Source organism: Nuphar pumila, chromosome 4, assembly GCF_984573655.1.
Source record: "Nuphar pumila chromosome 4, dmNupPumi1.hap1.1, whole genome shotgun sequence".
Lineage (NCBI taxonomy): Eukaryota > Viridiplantae > Streptophyta > Magnoliopsida > Nymphaeales > Nymphaeaceae > Nuphar > Nuphar pumila.
The window spans coordinates 22,042,856-22,050,360 of NC_143252.1; positions in this window are offsets into that span (position 1 = coordinate 22,042,856).

Below are 7,505 nucleotides of genomic sequence, written 5' to 3' on the forward strand. Positions count from 1 at the left end.
TTTTATTTACTTTACTTTTTATATAATGCATGCCATAGTTAAATAAATGCACAAACAATTATGGTTTTTACTTCTTAGTCCCGTGGGTACTACACAGGCTTAACCTGAGTTAGGACCACGACTTGAGAGGGTACTTTCAAACAATGTATAGTGTAACCCTAGCCAGACACCTTTCACTAGTACCAGGTGAGGGATGACCGAGTCGAGAGAGAGTTCCCAATACCACCATCCTAATGCATTAGACTTTGCTCATGAGTTCCATGACCTACCACTCTGCGACTAATGTAATGGTTTTTTGCTATCTTTGTGGTTAGAAAGGAGAAATCTTTCGTACTAAAAAAATTATTCACGAAGTCTAGAGTACCACTTTTTTTCTCATTGTAAGCCCGATAGTGTTAATGTTCACATGACTATTGTAACATCGAAGAATTTTGTTTTAACTTTTAAATTTGAGAAAATTCAAAATAACTTCAGGTTAAATGCAGGCAAAATTTAAGAGTGTAAATTGAACTAAGACACTAGTTAGGTCTATTTCAGCTGAAATTGAGCTAAGTTCAGTCAGCCTAGCTAGTGTCTAAGCTCCAGATTTAGTTAATCTCAGTATAGCTGACCTTCATTTCAGCTCAAACCCAGTACATTTTCGTGATCTACTTCACTCTGGCGTTCATTTGTCATCATTCTTCTGAGAATGATGTCATTTCTAGGTCAACCAGTCTAGGGTTTTAGTTGAGTTAGCGTCTTTTTAGTTCATCAGAGTTTAGAAACCCTAGAATTCAGTTCAATTTAGTTTAAACTAGTTCAAACCTCATTTTTCAGTGTCACTCTTTGCCCTGCAGGGGCAAAATCATTTCTCATGTCATTTTATTCAAAACATCAATTCTATCATTTTCCAACCTGATATAATTCCCAATCTGGGCTGGGATCAATCTCTTTTCTAAAATTTTAGTTATATCCGAGATCCAATTCACATTTGGATTGGATCCAATATCGAATCTGATATCCAATACCCAGTTTTCATCCTCATACGAGAATTTTCAATTATGTCGCTGTCAGGGGTCTGGGACTTCAAATCCCTTATCCTAGGTTTGCATTCCGTATGTCATTTCATGTTATTTTATCGCATTCCATGTCATTGCATATCATTTTTGAGATCCATCACTCTTGTTTTCAAAATATCAAATTCAGACTCAATTTTAAAACCTTTCTTTCGAAATCAATTTCAAAAACCTGGGTTTTATAACCAATTCTCGCCATTCAGCCAACCCCTAGGGCTTTACATCCCCTTATTTCAAAGCATTTTCCTTAGAAAAATGATATAGATTCTTTTAAACTTGATTTCTAAATCGATTTTTACATTTTACTAATTTTCTTCAAGTGGGGCCCACCCTGCAGGGGACGCCAACCCTAATTTTTCTATCTTCATTAAATTTTATTTTATTCCATATTTTTCTTATTTAAAAAATACAACAAAATTTACAAATATAGGTGTCATTTAAAGCTTCTTGAAAATCTCATTTTTAATCCCTTTATTTTACCCTTTTAAAATCTTTTTTGAAAAACCAAATGAGGTCCACATGGGTGGTGCCACATTTGAGGGTATTTAAGTTCATTTAGGTTTAGTTAGAATTTTAATCAAGTTGAAGTTTAAAAAGTCTAAACCCAATCCAACTAGGGCTCTTTAGAAAAATTGCCCCCCCCCCCCTCTCATGTTTATCCCTTTTAATTAATAGAGTTCCGACTAAAATGAACTCTCTAATTAACAAAGCCAAAAATTCTATAAAAGGAGACCTATAGGGGAGTCGACCCTAATGCCGTTTTGTACTCTCTCTCTCCCTCAAGTCCTCATTCCTCCAGAAACTCTTCTTCCACCATTGCAGCCCCAAGGTGAGCTTTCTCTTATTCTTTTGTTAATTTATTTATTTTTCATTATTTTCCATTGAATCCTTCATTGCCGCCCCCTTGTAGCAAGCTTTTTCTTGTTTTTTACTTCAAGAAATCATGTGAAAGCTTCAAAAAGATGATCAGTTGAGCCTTGATCAACCTTTTTATAATTTTATTCTATGGATCATGCTTATATTTTTTGTTTATTTTGTTAATGCGACCCCTATATGGATTGAATCTCTCTTTTGATGGCAAAATTGAATTCCAATCCATGTTTCTTGATATTTTATTGTTTATTTTGCAGTATTCATGTTTATTTTCAGTTATTCATGCATTCAATCATAATTAATGGCCTTAGTTACACATTTTATTGCTTTTAGCATGCTTAATTAGATTTGTTTTGTTCTAGGGATTTAGATTTCACAGTGTTGAATTTTGGTCGTCTATTTATGCAATTGTTTTACCAATGTATATTTGTTACTTAAATCTGAATTTTTTATGGTAAAATCATGCATATGCCTATTGCTTTCAGTAAAAAAGATAGATTTTTTTTGAGTTCTGTAACCCTACTTTCAAAAATCAAAGTCGGAACTCGTTTCTTACACCGTTAAAACATTGTGCAGAATTAGATGCTACTTGTCGGGGTCACATCTCTCTCACCGAAGATTGTATTTCATATCCGTAAAAAGCGGCATGTTTATCAGAGTGTCTAGTTTATTTTGTAAAATATTCATGATTGTCTATGATCGATTGCTATTTTTTTTAACCTGACATCAAAACCTATGTTTCTTAAACCGATAGTCACAGTTCAGTCTAGGTTCATCTTGTTGGAGCGATTTCTCCCTCACCGAAGATCGTATTGACGATCCGTAAAAAGTGACCAATTTGTTTGTGTGTCTACTTTTTGTAGTGTGATTTTTGTTATTTTTCATTATTGTTTTCTATTTTATTGAAACCCGAAATAAGAGTCTATATTTATTGAATCATCAGGCAAGATTCAAACCCTGGCTCATATTGCCGAAATGATTTCTCCTTCACCGGAGATCGTATTTTTGATACGTAAAAAGGTTTTTTTTGTCGTTATATCTAGTTTATCTTTGAAAAAATATATATGAATTTTGTTAGTTTTTGTTATTTTTATTTAAACTAAAACCGGGGTCTATCTTTCTTGTATCGTTATGCTTGAGCCATATTCAATTGCGTTTTACCGAAGTTGTATCTCCCTAACCGAAAATCATATTATCGATCTGTAAAAATAGTTATTTTTATTGATCTATCTAGCTTCTCTCTATTAAATTTTACAAATGTTTGTTGTTGTTTGACATCTCATTCTGATTTGACATCAGACAATTATCAGTTAAGTAATCTTACACGTAAATAGGCATGCCAATTAAACTACTTGATGAGTCTACCCAAAGAATTTACATTATGCAATTTCAAAAGAATCACAAAGAGTAAACTTTGACCAGTCAATATTTCTTCAGATACGCAAGTATGCAAAATAACTATTCTATCTCAGAAGTCTTATTTTATTTTATTCATACATACTATTCGTGCGACTTTCCTCTACCTCGGGATGTCGTGCAGCTGCGTGCGTCTACGCGTGTAGATGATACGAGACTCGGGCCACGGAGCCAGAGCGAGGGGTCCGATGCGAGGTCTGCAACAGTGCTACGTTAATTATCATGCGAAAAAAATAGAAGGAACAAGCCTGTCTACATGAAAAGAGAGAGACAGCAGGGGTGTGCCCCTGCTGGCCGAAATCAGAAAAACGACAAGGGGCGAGCCCTTGCTTGCAGACAACCGCGGGGTGACAGGGCTGAGCCCTCTGTCGAAAATAATACTGAGGCGGCAGAGGGGTCAGCCCCTGCCAAGAACAATCAAGTGGCAGGGGCTGAGCCCCTGCCTGCAATAATGAAAGTGGAAGGGGCTGAGCCCCTGCCAGAACCGATTAGGTGGCAGGGGCTGAGCCCCTGCCAGAACCGATTAGGTGGCAGGGGCTGAGCCCCTGCCTGCGAAAATGAAAGTGGCAGGGGCTCAGCCCCTGCCGGCAACAATGAAAGTGGCAGGGGCTCAGCCTCTGCCTTCGAAAATGAAAGTGGCAGGGGCTGAGCCCCTGCCGGCAAAATGAAAGTGGCAGGGGCTCAGCCCTTGCCAACAAAAGAAGAGTGGCAGGGGGTATTCCCTACCCTCCCAGAAGCCTGGGGGCGGCAGGGGGTGAGCCCCTGCCAGCCCATCAAAACAAAGGGCGACAGGGGCATTGCCCCTGCCAGCCGAGACAGGAAGGCGGCAGGGGCACTACCCCTGCGCGCCAGAACACAAGAGGCAGCGGGGCGAGCCCCCGCCTGCAGAAAAAAACAAGAAGCGGCAGGGGGAAATGCCCCTGCTTATAGGTGGTCGAGAGGTGGCATGGGAACTGACCCATGCCGAAAGAGAGACCGCAATGGGGGTGACAGGGAGGGAAACCGACCTCCCGTCAGTTTCCCTGTCACCCACAGAGGTGAGGGAGTGTCGCAGGGGCCATTGGTCCCCTGCCGGCACTCCGGCGCACCCTCAACGAGAGAAAGGGGACGACAAGGGCTGCGTAGGCCATCTGTCGGGGCCCTGATGGCACAGGGAGGCGGTGGGAGGCCGCGGCAGCGGCTGTGAGCTGCCTGCCGGCCTCCCGGCGAGGTGACAGGGAGGGGGGTGAGGAGGAGAAGAGGGAGTACTAACCTGGGAGGCGGTGGCCGGCGTCGGCGACATGCGCAGCAGGGAGGAGACCGGCGTGGAGGGGGGGCGAGGGCTGCGAGAGGGAGGAGAAGAGAAGAGGGAGGCGTGCCCCCCCCCCCTCGCCCTCCATCCTCTCTCTTAAAGGCGCAGGGGCACCCGAATGGGGAAATCCTCGATGGGTTTCTCTATCCAGCCCAGAAACGAAGGGGGAGAAGGGGGGTTGCGGCGCCCGACTGCTCGGGTTTTTTGAAAACCCTAAAATAAAAGGGGGCCCGGGTCGGGTCTAGACCCGACCCGGCCCGGGTCCAAACCGATTTTTTTTTTATTTGGGGTTTTTACAAAATATTTTCACAATCTGCATCCATGCATCATCTAGGTTTAGATTGCATCATGAAAGAGTTCATGGGGCCACACGCCCATCCCTTTTGATATATTTCAGAGTTCATTTTTAAAAAAGTCAATTTTCTCAAAGTTATCCGAGTTTTCTTCAAAAATCGATTTTGCCAAAAACATCGGGATTTTCTATCTTCAAAAATTGATTTTCTCATAATAGCTTCCCTTTTCAAAAGTATTTTCAACAATTTTCAACAAGCATACATCATGTTTTCAATCTGCATTTTCTAAAGTTCATAGCACATGCCTGCTTCTTCGTGTATTTAGGAATAGAATAACGATTTAGACGATTAAGCAAAGCAAAACACATTATCAATTTTTGGTTCGATTACCCCTGGTTATGGTGCCAGGAATGGTTGAATCTCGTACCGACAAGTGAGTCTCATTCCTCAAAATTTTTCTGTATTTTAAAATGGAGGTGAGCTATTTTCAAAACTTTTTCAAAAAGTCAGTTTGACTTGCAAAAGTAAAAATTTGCATGATAACAATGAGATATTAAGCTTTTTCAGTGTCATGCTCATTAGGTACTTAGAACCTACATATACACAACATTGCATGTTACATCTGCATGCAAATTTAGCGTTTAAAAATATAGATTCAGTTCAGACATTCATTCTTTGCATTGATTAACCGGTCCATAACCAGTTTGTGACCCGTTTAGGCCCATATCTACTCTGTTGTTTCGACAATCACTGCTCTATGCACAAACTCAGAATAAAGCTCAAAATTATATAAAAAGTATAAAATTTTGTCAGCTTTCCAATGCCACAAACTGTTTATAAAAACTCCTTTAGAGAGAAAGATACAAACAATTTACTGGACAAATGTCTAATTTAACACACATAGACATAAATAACATAAATTATGTGAAACTACTAACACATGTAAATTATTTTCTTTTTATGTAGACATCCAAACAATTTATGATTTAAATCAATAATGATATATAAAATATATATTGTATATTTGTTTCTTAGGGTTGAAACTATCTTTGAGTTGCGGCAAGCACAGAGCAGTCCTAAACTTGTTGCAGTCCGACTTGAGTGAACCAACAAGGTCACTCCTTGCTAGTCACTTTAGCAGGTGCAGCTAGGCCTGCACCCTGACCAGCACAACAACTTTGAGTGTTGTGTCGGCCATGACCCATGGGGTCTATAAGGCATAAGAGTAGCCGAGTGGGCATTGGGAAAACCCTAGTCAGTTTGCTCTATATATATATTTCCATGTATATATATGTATACGTTGTATTATTCATTTGCTAACAAATAAAAATGCGAAGGATCTAACAAAACGAGGATACAACAAAAACACATGCACTGATATACTTCATTAAGGTTTATTAAAAAAGTCACATAGATACATCATAGTATGCATAAATACATAACAAAAATAACAAGTGTCCCTTAAAATTCTTCAAACATAAATAAAGAAAAAGGCTTGCATATCAATTATTATTTACAACACGTGTGCATGTACACATGCACATACACACACACACACACACACACACACACACATGCACAAATAGGTGTGGCTCAGAACTGATCCATAGGTGGGTTAGTTCTTCAAACCATACCCAAACTGTTATCTCTTAAAAATTCATGTTTCTTTTTTTATTCTTAAAAAAAATGATCATATATACAAATATATCTTAGGCTATTTATTTTATATTTTGATTCACCAGACATGATTAAAAGTTGGATCAAAACTGATCCATAAGTAGATCAGTTCTGGATCACTCGACAAGACCGCTTGATGAAACCAGCCATGCCTCGTTACTCAACTCTCATGCCTAGCACCTTACACATTGAATCATATATACTTATATATATTTTTTCTATTGGGAACTAAACCAACCCAGCCCACTAAGGTCTGGTCAAGTTTCTTCCTAAGTTTGATCAGAACTGATCCCTTGCACGACCGATTTTAACCAATCGGCCATGCTTGAAGTACCCGACTAAGCTTCATAGTGCACCATCAAATCATATTTTATTTTTGAACAACTCTCTCTCTCTCTCTCTCTCTCTCTCTCTCTATATATATATATATATATAACATAGATGCTTAGATTCATACCAAACCATGCTCATGACCGGTCCATACTTGAATCAATCCATGAAATCGGTGATCGATTTTAGGTACCAATCGGATGCTCAATAGGTCTGAACCAACATCGGCCTTCACATGTATAATGATTGTTGTATGGGTTCAACCCTATTCAGCTTCTGAATATGCTCGTGCATACGAGCTCTGATCTATAAGTATTGGATAGAACCCCCTACCTCAAAAAATCACAGGAAATCATTAGAGTCGAAAATGCATGAATAGTCTGGTTCCTGAGGCATTACTATACACCATGAACCATCTTGATCCTGAAGGTAATGTCAAAACTGAAGCTGAGGTCAACATCTTCTTCCGCTCGTGGAAGCTCTCTTGGTAACGTGGTGTCCAAACAAACTTCGCTCACTTCTGTAGTGGCTTCGTCATCAGGGCACCTATACGATTGAAGTCCTAGATGA